The sequence below is a fragment of the Protomyctophum bolini genome (assembly GCF_963924005.1).
Source record: "Protomyctophum bolini genome assembly, chromosome: 23".
Lineage (NCBI taxonomy): Eukaryota > Metazoa > Chordata > Actinopteri > Myctophiformes > Myctophidae > Protomyctophum > Protomyctophum bolini.
In genome coordinates this window covers 25,066,192-25,077,950 of record NC_137884.1, presented here as the reverse complement: position 1 = coordinate 25,077,950, position 11,759 = coordinate 25,066,192, and the positions used below count along the sequence as shown (strand labels likewise).

General features: G+C 37.7%; 1 long non-coding RNA gene across 1 annotated transcript; it reads right to left on the bottom strand.

Annotated features, from left to right (window-relative positions):
- Positions 1–263: 263 nt before the first annotated feature.
- On the bottom strand, positions 264–1,015 carry LOC308310871. The gene is made up of 3 exons (XR_013963550.1): positions 752–1,015; positions 528–600; positions 264–431 (listed from the first exon to the last, which is right to left on the bottom strand). It is a non-coding gene; the product is annotated as an uncharacterized lncRNA (long non-coding RNA).
- Between the last annotated feature and the right edge of the window lie 10,744 nt (positions 1,016–11,759).

The window sequence follows — 11,759 nt, the reverse complement described above, 5'->3', positions numbered from 1 at the left end:
ATGCACTGCTTCTCTGTTGCAGGCCAGGGGCAGATGCCATGCTTCTCTGTTGCAGGCCAGGGGCAGATGCACTGCTTCTCTGTTGCAGGCCAGGGGAAGATGCACTGCTTCTCTGTTGCAGGCCAGGGGCAGATGCACTGCTTCTCTGTTGCAGGCCAGGGGAAGATGCACTGCTTCTCTGTTGCAGGCCAGGGGCAGATGCACTGCTTCTCTGTTGCAGGCCAGGGGAAGATGCACTGCTTCTCTGTTGCAGGCCAGGGGAAGATGCACTGCTTCTCTGTTGCAGGCCAGGGGTAGATGCACTGTTTCTCTGTTGCTGCTGTTGCAGGCCAGGGGTAGATGCACTGCTTCTCTGGTGGGACACATGGCTTCTCTGGTCAGGGTGTACTCTGCAATCAGCATGAAATGGCTGGTGCATTAGCCAGCCCATCCTGGACAATGAAGAGACAGAGCAAAGCAGTCAAGACATTTTACAGGTTACATTAATATTTAAGCAAACTCAAATTAACAGCATATCTTCAGTTTACCGTGGTGTTGCTCCCATGGGAATCTGGTCCAAATGGATGTTGAATCGTTGGTGGACTAGTCAGTTCAGCTGGACTGCATTGACAAACCAAATATAGTATCAACATGTTGCATAAACTCAAAACATGAACGGCAAGTAATACCATTCTTACGTCTTCCTTGGCTTAGGTTTTTGCATAGATGTTGTCAAGTCGTCAATAGATGTGTAGAAATAAAACATAATAACCTTTTGCTTTTAATAGGAGAATCCTCCCCATCTGTCCCAAGGTCAGTGTGCACTGTGCAGAACCGCTTCAGGTAGCTTTAACCTTGACTCATCTGCAACATAATAACAAGTACTGATGAGTAAATGATGAGAAACGAGGCTAACTTTTTTTTTTCAAATTTCAAAAAACATGGGCTATAACCCATCGTTTTTGTCATTTCGTCATTTTTTTCAAATCCTCAAAAATGATGAAAAACGGCGCGCTATAGTATGCCGTACGATATGGGCTATAGCCCATGGTCCAAAATTATGAGAAACGAGGATAACTTTTTTTTCAAAATTAAAAAAAACATGGGCTATAACCCATCGTTTTTGTCATTTCGTCATTTTTTTCAAATCCTCAAAAATTATGAAAAACGGCGCGCTATAGTATGCCGTACGATATGGGCTATAGCCCATGGTCCAAAATGATGAGAAACAAGGCTAACTTTTTTTTTTTTAATTTAAAAAACATGGGCTATAACCCATCGTTTTTTTTTTTTTTTTTTTTTTAATCCTCAAAAATGATGAAAAACGGCGTGCCATAGTATGCCGTACGATATGGGCTATAGCCCACGGTCCAAAATGATGAGAAACGAGGCTAACTTTTTTTTTTCAAATTAAAAAAAACATGGGCTATAACCCATCGTTTTTGTCATTTCGTCATTTTTTTCAAATCCTCAAAAATGATGAAAAACGGCGCGCTATAGTATGCCGTACGATATGGGCTATAGCCCATGGTCCAAAATGATGAGAAACAAGGCTAACTTTTTTTTTTTTAATTTAAAAAACATGGGCTATAACCCATCGTTTTTTTTTTTTTTTTTTTTTTTATCCTCAAAAATGATGAAAAACGGCGTGCCATAGTATGCCGTACGATATGGGCTATAGCCCATGGTCCAAAATGATGAGAAACGAGGCTAACTCTTTTTTTTTTTTTTTTTTTAAACATGGGCTATAACCCATCGTTTTTTAAAAAAATTTCAAATCCTCAAAAATGATGAAAAACGGCGCGCTATAGTATGCCGTACAATATGGGCTATAGCCCATGGTCCAAAATGATGAGAAACGAGGATAACTTTTTTTTCAAAATTAAAAAAAACATGGGCTATAACCCATCGTTTTTGTCATTTCGTCATTTTTTTCAAATCCTCAAAAATGATGAAAAACGGCGCGCTATAGTATGCCGTACGATATGGGCTATAGCCCATGGTCCAAAATGATGAGAAACGAGGCGTCAATAGATGTGTAGAAATAAAACATAATAACCTTTTGCTTTTAATAGGAGAATCCTCCCCATCTGTCCCAAGGTCAGTGTGCACTGTGCAGAACCGCTTCAGGTAGCTTTAACCTTGACTCATCTGCAACATAATAACAAGTACTGATGAGTAAATGATGAGAAACGAGGCTAACTTTTTTTTTTCAAATTTCAAAAAACATGGGCTATAACCCATCGTTTTTGTCATTTCGTCATTTTTTTCAAATCCTCAAAAATGATGAAAAACGGCGCGCTATAGTATGCCGTACGATATGGGCTATAGCCCATGGTCCAAAATTATGAGAAACGAGGATAACTTTTTTTTCAAAATTAAAAAAAACATGGGCTATAACCCATCGTTTTTGTCATTTCGTCATTTTTTTCAAATCCTCAAAAATGATGAAAAACGGCGCGCTATAGTATGCCGTACGATATGGGCTATAGCCCATGGTCCAAAATGATGAGAAACGAGGCGTCAATAGATGTGTAGAAATAAAACATAATAACCTTTTGCTTTTAATAGGAGAATCCTCCCCATCTGTCCCAAGGTCAGTGTGCACTGTGCAGAACCGCTTCAGGTAGCTTTAACCTTGACTCATCTGCAACATAATAACAAGTACTGATGAGTAAATGATGAGAAACGAGGCTAACTTTTTTTTTTCAAATTTCAAAAAACATGGGCTATAACCCATCGTTTTTGTCATTTCGTCATTTTTTTCAAATCCTCAAAAATGATGAAAAACGGCGCGCTATAGTATGCCGTACGATATGGGCTATAGCCCATGGTCCAAAATTATGAGAAACGAGGATAACTTTTTTTTCAAAATTAAAAAAAACATGGGCTATAACCCATCGTTTTTGTCATTTCGTCATTTTTTTCAAATCCTCAAAAATGATGAAAAACGGCGCGCTATAGTATGCCGTACGATATGGGCTATAGCCCATGGTCCAAAATGATGAGAAACAAGGCTAACTTTTTTTTTTTTAATTTAAAAAACATGGGCTATAATCCATCGTTTTTTTTTTTTCGTTTTTTTTTTAATCCTCAAAAATGATGAAAAACGGCGTGCCATAGTATGCCGTACGATATGGGCTATAGCCCACGGTCCAAAATGATGAGAAACGAGGCTAACTTTTTTTTTTCAAATTTCAAAAAACATGGGCTATAACCCATCGTTTTTGTCATTTCGTCATTTTTTTCAAATCCTCAAAAATGATGAAAAACGGCGCGCTATAGTATGCCGTACGATATGGGCTATAGCCCATGGTCCAAAATGATGAGAAACGAGGCTAACTCTTTTTTTTTTTATTTAAAAAAACATGGGCTATAACCCATCGTTTTTTAAATTTTTTTCAAATCCTCAAAAATGATGAAAAACGGCGCGCTATAGTATGCCGTACGATATGGGCTATAGCCCATGGTCCAAAATGATGAGAAACGAGGATAACTTTTTTTTCAAAATAAAAAAAAACATGGGCTATAACCCATCGTTTTTGTCATTTCGTCATTTTTTTCAAATCCTCAAAAATGATGAAAAACGGCGCGCTATAGTATGCCGTACGATATGGGCTATAGCCCATGGTCCAAAATGATGAGAAACGAGGCTAACTTTTTTTTTTTTTTAAACATGGGCTATAACCCATCGTTTTTTTTTTTTTTCAAATCCTCAAAAATGATGAAAAACGGCGTGCCATAGTATGCCGTACGATATGGGCTATAGCCCACGGTCCAAAATGATGAGAAACGAGGCTAACTTTTTTTTTCCAAATTTCAAAAAACATGGGCTATAACCCATCGTTTTTGTCATTTCGTCAATTTTTTCAAATCCTCAAAAATGATGAAAAACGGCGCGCTATAGTATGCCGTACGATATGGGCTATAGCCCATGGTCCAAAATGATGAGAAACGAGGCTAACTTTTTTTTTCCAAATTTCAAAAAACATGGGCTATAACCCATCGTTTTTGTCATTTTGTCATTTTTTTCAAATCCTCAAAAATGATGAAAAACGGCGCGCTATAGTATGCCGTACGATATGGGCTATAGCCCATGGTCCAAAATGATGAGAAACGAGGCTAACTTTTTTTTCCCAAATTTCAAAAAACATGGGCTATAACCCATCGTTTTTGTCATTTCGTCATTTTTTTCAAATCCTCAAAAATGATGAAAAACGGCGCGCTATAGTATGCCGTACGATATGGGCTATAGCCCATGGTCCAAAATGATGAGAAACGAGGATAACTTTTTTTTCAAAATAAAAAAAAACATGGGCTATAACCCATCGTTTTTGTCATTTCGTCATTTTTTTCAAATCCTCAAAAATGATGAAAAACGGCGCGCTATAGTATGCCGTATGATATGGGCTATAGCCCATGGTCCAAAATGATGAGAAACGAGGCTAACTTTTTTTTTTTAATTTAAAAAAACATGGGCTATAACCCATCGTTTTTTTCATTTTTTCATTTTTTTCAAATCCTCAAAAATGATGAAAAACGGCGCGCTATAGTATGCCGTACGATATGGGCTATAGCCCATGGTCCAAAATGATGAGAAACGAGGCTAACTTTTTTCTTTTTAATTAAAAAAAACATGGGCTATAACCCATCGTTTTTGTCATTTCGTCATTTTTTTCAAATCCTCAAAAATGACGAAAAACGGCGCGCTATAGTATGACGTACGATATGGGCTATAGCCCACGGTCCAAAATGATGAGAAACGAGGCTAACTTTTTTTTTCAAAATTTCAAAAAACATGGGCTATAACCCATCGTTTTTTTCATTTTTTCATTTTTTTCAAATCCTCAAAAATGATGAAAAACGGCGCGCTATAGTATGCCGTACGATATGGGCTATAGCCCATGGTCCAAAATGATGAGAAACGAGGCTAACTTTTTTTTTTTAATTAAAAAAAACATGGGCTATAACCCATCGTTTTTGTCATTTCGTCATTTTTTTCAAATCCTCAAAAATGACGAAAAACGGCGCGCTATAGTATGACGTACGATATGGGCTATAGCCCACGGTCCAAAATGATGAGAAACGAGGCTAACTTTTTTTTCCAAAATTTCAAAAAACATGGGCTATAACCCATCGTTTTTTTCATTTTTTCATTTTTTTCAAATCCTCAAAAATGATGAAAAACGGCGCGCTATAGTATGCCGTACGATATGGGCTATAGCCCATGGTCCAAAATGATGAGAAACGAGGCTAACTTTTTTTTTTTAATTTAAAAAAACATGGGCTATAACCCATCGTTTTTGTCATTTCGTCATTTTTTTCAAATCCTCAAAAATGATGAAAAACGGCGCGCTATAGTATGCCGTACGATATGGGCTATAGCCCATGGTCCAAAATGATGAGAAACGAGGATAACTTTTTTTTCAAAATTAAAAATAACATGGGCTATAACCCATCGTTTTTGTCATTTCGTCATTTTTTTCAAATCCTCAAAAATGATGAAAAACGGCGCGCTATAGTATGCCGTACGATATGGGCTATAGCCCATGGTCCAAAATGATGAGAAACGAGGCTAACTTTTTTTTTTTTAATTTCAAAAAACATGGGCTATAACCCATCGTTTTTGTCATTTCGTCATTTTTTTCAAATCCTCAAAAATGATGAAAAACGGCGCGCTATAGTATGCCGTACGATATGGGCTATAGCCCATGGTCCAAAATGATGAGAAACGAGGCTAACTTTTTTTTTTTTAATTTAAAAAAACATGGGCTATAACCCATCGTTTTTTTTTTTTTTCAAATCCTCAAAGATTATGAAAAACGGCGTGCCATAGTATGCCGTACGATATGGGCTATAGCCCACGGTCCAAAATGATGAGAAACGAGGCTAACTTTTTTTTTCCAAATTTCAAAAAACATGGGCTATAACCCATCGTTTTTGTCATTTTGTCATTTTTTTCAAATCCTCAAAAATGATGAAAAACGGCGCGCTATAGTATGCCGTACGATATGGGCTATAGCCCATGGTCCAAAATGATGAGAAACGAGGCTAACTTTTTTTTTCCAAATTTCAAAAAACATGGGCTTTAACCCATCGTTTTTGTCATTTCGTCATTTTTTTCAAATCCTCAAAAATGATGAAAAACGGCGCGCTATAGTATGCCGTACGATATGGGCTATAGCCCATGGTCCAAAATGATGAGAAACGAGGCTAACTTTTTTTTTCCAAATTTCAAAAAACATGGGCTATAACCCATCGTTTTTGTCATTTCGTCATTTTTTTCAAATCCTCAAAAATGATGAAAAACGGCGCGCTATAGTATGCCGTACGATATGGGCTATAGCCCATGGTCCAAAATGATGAGAAACGAGGATAACTTTTTTTTCAAAATAAAAAAAAACATGGGCTATAACCCATCGTTTTTGTCATTTTGTCATTTTTTTCAAATCCTCAAAAATGATGAAAAACGGCGCGCTATAGTATGCCGTATGATATGGGCTATAGCCCATGGTCCAAAATGATGAGAAACGAGGCTAACTTTTTTTTTTTAATTTAAAAAAACATGGGCTATAACCCATCGTTTTTTTCATTTTTTCATTTTTTTCAAATCCTCAAAAATGATGAAAAACGGCGCGCTATAGTATGCCGTACGATATGGGCTATAGCCCATGGTCCAAAATGATGAGAAACGAGGCTAACTTTTTTTTTTTTAATTAAAAAAAACATGGGCTATAACCCATCGTTTTTGTCATTTCGTCATTTTTTTCAAATCCTCAAAAATGACGAAAAACGGCGCGCTATAGTATGACGTACGATATGGGCTATAGCCCACGGTCCAAAATGATGAGAAACGAGGCTAACTTTTTTTTTCAAAATTTCAAAAAACATGGGCTATAACCCATCGTTTTTTTCATTTTTTTCAAATCCTCAAAAATGATGAAAAACGGCGCGCTATAGTATGCCGTACGATATGGGCTATAGCCCATGGTCCAAAATGATGAGAAACGAGGCTAACTTTTTTTTTTTAATTTAAAAAAACATGGGCTATAACCCATCGTTTTTGTCATTTCGTCATTTTTTTCAAATCCTCAAAAATGATGAAAAACGGCGCGCTATAGTATGCCGTACGATATGGGCTATAGCCCATGGTCCAAAATGATGAGAAACGAGGATAACTTTTTTTTCAAAATAAAAAAAAACATGGGCTATAACCCATCGTTTTTGTCATTTCGTCATTTTTTTCAAATCCTCAAAAATGATGAAAAACGGCGCGCTATAGTATGCCGTACGATATGGGCTATAGCCCATGGTCCAAAATGATGAGAAACGAGGCTAACTTTTTTTTTTTTTATTTAAAAAAACATGGGCTATAACCCATCGTTTTTGTCATTTCGTCATTTTTTTCAAATCCTCAAAAATGATGAAAAACGGCGCGCTATAGTATGCCGTACGATATGGGCTATAGCCCACGGTCCAAAATGATGAGAAACGAGGCTAACTTTTTTTTTCAAAATTTCAAAAAACATGGGCTATAACCCATCGTTTTTTTCATTTTTTCATTTTTTTCAAATCCTCAAAAATTATGAAAAACGGCGCGCTATAGTATGCCGTACGATATGGGCTATAGCCCATGGTCCAAAATGATGAGAAACGAGGCTAACTTTTTTTTTTTAATTTAAAAAAACATGGGCTATAACCCATCGTATTTGTCATTTCGTCATTTTTTTTAAATCCTCAAAAATGATGAAAAACGGCGCGCTATAGTATGCCGTACGATATGGGATATAGCCCATGGTCCAAAATGATGAGAAACGAGGATAACTTTTTTTTCAAAATTAAAAAAAACATGGGCTATAACCCATCGTTTTTGTCATTTCGTCATTTTTTTCAAATCCTCAAAAATGATGAAAAACGGCGCGCTATAGTATGCCGTACGATATGGGCTATAGCCCATGGTCCAAAATGATGAGAAACGAGGCTAACTTATTTTTTTTTAATTTCAAAAAACATGGGCTATAACCCATCGTTTTTGTCATTTCGTCATTTTTTTCAAATCCTCAAAAATGATGAAAAACGGCGCGCTATAGTATGCCGTACGATATGGGCTATAGCCCATGGTCCAAAATGATAAGAAACGAGGCTAACTTTTTTTTTTTTTCTTTTTTTTTAACATGGGCTATAACCCATCGTTTTTTTTTTTTTTTTTTTCAAATCCTCAAAAATGATGAAAAACGGCGTGCCATAGTATGCCGTACGATATGGGCTATAGCCCACGGTCCAAAATGATGAGAAACGAGGCTAACTTTTTTTTCCCAAATTTCAAAAAACATGGGCTATAACCCATCGTTTTTGTCATTTCGTCATTTTTTTCAAATGCTCAAAAATGATGAAAAACGGCGCGCTATAGTATGCCGTACGATATGGGCTGTAGCCCATGGTCCAAAATGATGAGAAACGAGGCTAACTTTTTTTTTCCAAATTTCAAAAAACATGGGCTATAACCCATCGTTTTTGTCATTTCGTCATTTTTTTCAAATCCTCAAAAATGATGAAAAACGGCGCGCTATAGTATGCCGTACGATATGGGCTATAGCCCATGGTCCAAAATGATGAGAAACGAGGCTAACTTTTTTTTTCCAAATTTCAAAAAACATGGGCTATAACCCATCGTTTTTGTCATTTCGTCATTTTTTTCAAATCCTCAAAAATGATGAAAAACGGCGCGCTATAGTATGCCGTACGATATGGGCTATAGCCCACGGTCCAAAATTATGAGAAACGAGGCTAACTTTTTTTTTCAAAATTTCAAAAAACATGGGCTATAACCCATCGTTTTTTTATTTTTTTATTTTTTTCAAATCCTCAAAAATGATGAAAAACGGCGCGCTATAGTATGCCGTACGATATGGGCTATAGCCCATGGTCCAAAATGATGAGAAACGAGGCTAACTTTTTTTTTTTTTTTTTTTAAACATGGGCTATAACCCATCGTTTTTGTCATTTCGTCATTTTTTTCAAATCCTCAAAAATGATGAAAAACGGCGCGCTATAGTATGCCGTACGATATGGGCTATAGCCCATGGTCCAAAATGATGAGAAACGAGGATAACTTTTTTTTCTAAATTTAAAAAAACATGGGCTATAACCCATCGTTTTTGTCATTTCGTCATTTTTTTCAAATCCTCAAAAATGATGAAAAACGGCGCGCTATAGTATGCCGTACGATATGGGCTATAGCCCATGGTCCAAAATGATGAGAAACGAGGCCAACTCTTTTTTTTTTAATTAAAAAAAACATGGGCTATAACCCATCGTTTTTTTTTTTTTTTTTTTTTCAAATCCTCAAAAATGATGATAAACGGCGTGCCATAGTATGCCGTACGATATGGGCTATAGCCCACGGTCCAAAATTATGAGAAACGAGGCTAACTTTTTTTTTCAAAATTTCAAAAAACATGGGATATAACCCATCGTTTTTTTAATTTTTTTCAAATCCTCAAAAATGATGAAAAACGGCGCGCTATAGTATGCCGTACGATATGGGCTATAGCCCATGGTCCAAAATGATGAGAAACGAGGCTAACTTAAAAACATGGGCTATAACCCATCGTTTTTTTTTTTTTTTTTTTTTTTTCAAATCCTCAAAAATGAAAAACGGCGTGCCATAGTATGCCGTACGATATGGGCTATAGCCCACGGTCCACAATGATGAGAAACGAGGCTAACTTTTTTTTTCCAAATTTCAAAAAACATGGGCTATAACCCATCGTTTTTGTCATTTCGTCATTTTTTTCAAATCCTCAAAAATGATGAAAAACAGCGTTTTTTTCATTTTTTCCAACTTTTTCCATTCCCAACTATGCAGCTTCCACCTGAGGAACCGAGACGTGAAAAATATAACTGAGCGTCACTTGGGATGGTCACAAACTCTCCAACCATACCCACCCCATGTATCTTGGAGTTACACTGGACAGGACACTCTTCTTCAAAAAACACATGGAGAACACAAAAGCCACGGTCAACACCCACAATAACATCCTGTGAAAACTAGTGAACTCCAAGTGGGGCGCAGACCCACAAACAATCCGTGCAACTGCCATGGCCCTGTCTTTCTCTACAGCAGAGTTTGCCTGCTCAAGCTGGAGCCGATCACGTCACACCAAATTGGTTGACACAGCCCTAAATGACACCTGTCGCATCATCACAGGATGCGTCAAGACAACACCTGTCCCGTGGCACCTCCCCCCGCACATCAGACGACTGTGTATCGCTCAAGATGAATGGAAAACACAGGAGATAGACAGTGAAGTTAGGGATGAATGAAGGAAAGTCTGGAATGAAATGATAGAGAACACCTCACACACATAGTTTCCTTTCGTGGCTGTTTACATCCGAGGGTCGCCGACTCGCCGGTCCTCTCGAACGGAACAGTTTAACGTCATGCCCAGGACGAAAAGATATAGAGAACACCAACATCACAAATAACAGCAGGAAGGCATGGGCCACAATCCACCGTCTTGGCAAAGACCACACCACCCATAATTCACAAGGGTCACAGCAAACTCTATTGCATCACAACTGGTGTAGGTATTGGATGGAGCCCGCACACCACCAAATCGTGAAAAACAACATACTATAGTATGCCCTCCGTGACCATGGACTTTAGCCTTTCGCTTTTCTGCGATTTAACCTTTTTTCAAATCCTCAACAATGATGAAGAATCGTGCACTATAGCGTGCCACTTAATTACCTTGACCAATATCAATGACCTTGAGCAGTATAAATGACCTTCAATAAGACTAGTAAATGACCTTGACCAGTATAAATGACCTTGACAAGTACAAATGACCTTGACCAGTATAAATGACCTTGACCAGTATAAATGACCGTGACCAGTATATGACTGTGACCAGTATAAATTACCTTCATGAGACTAGTAAATTACCTTGGCCAGTATAAATGACCTTCATAAGACTAGTAAATGATCTTCACCAGTATAAATGACCTTGACCAGTATGCAGTCCGTGACCATGGACATGTGTACCATACCTAGAGAACAGGACATGTGTACCACTACCTAGAGAACAGGACATGTGTACCATACCTAGAGAACAGGACATGTGTACCATACCTAGAGAACAGGACATGTGTACCACTACCTAGAGAACAGGACATGTGTACCACTACCTAGAGAACAGGACATGTGTACCATACCTAGAGAACAGGACATGTGTACCATACCTAGAGAACAGGACATGTGTACCATACCTAGAGAACAGGACATGTGTACCATACCTAGAGAACAGGACATGTGTACCACTACCTAGAGAACAGGACATGTGTACCATACCTAGAGAACAGGACATGTGTACCATACCTAGAGAACAGGACATGTGTACCATACCTAGAGAACAGGACATGTGTACCACTACCTAGAGAACAGGACATGTGTACCATACCTAGAGAACAGGACATGTGTACCATACCTAGAGAACAGGATATGTGTACCATACCTAGAGAACAGGACATGTGTATAATATTATTGTCTGTGTGCATGCGTGCGTAATCTCAGTACAGAATGTGAACTGCCACAAATGTACCTCTAAAAAACACGAAACCTAAGGCTTTTTGACCCCCAGGGGTTAACTGGGGACAGGGAGGAACTCCTTATATGGTCAGCACACTCTATAGTAGGGAGGATTATCACAACAAAAGTGATATTTTAATTAAATTAAAATTAATTAAATGAAATTATAAATCACTGAATATACCTTTAA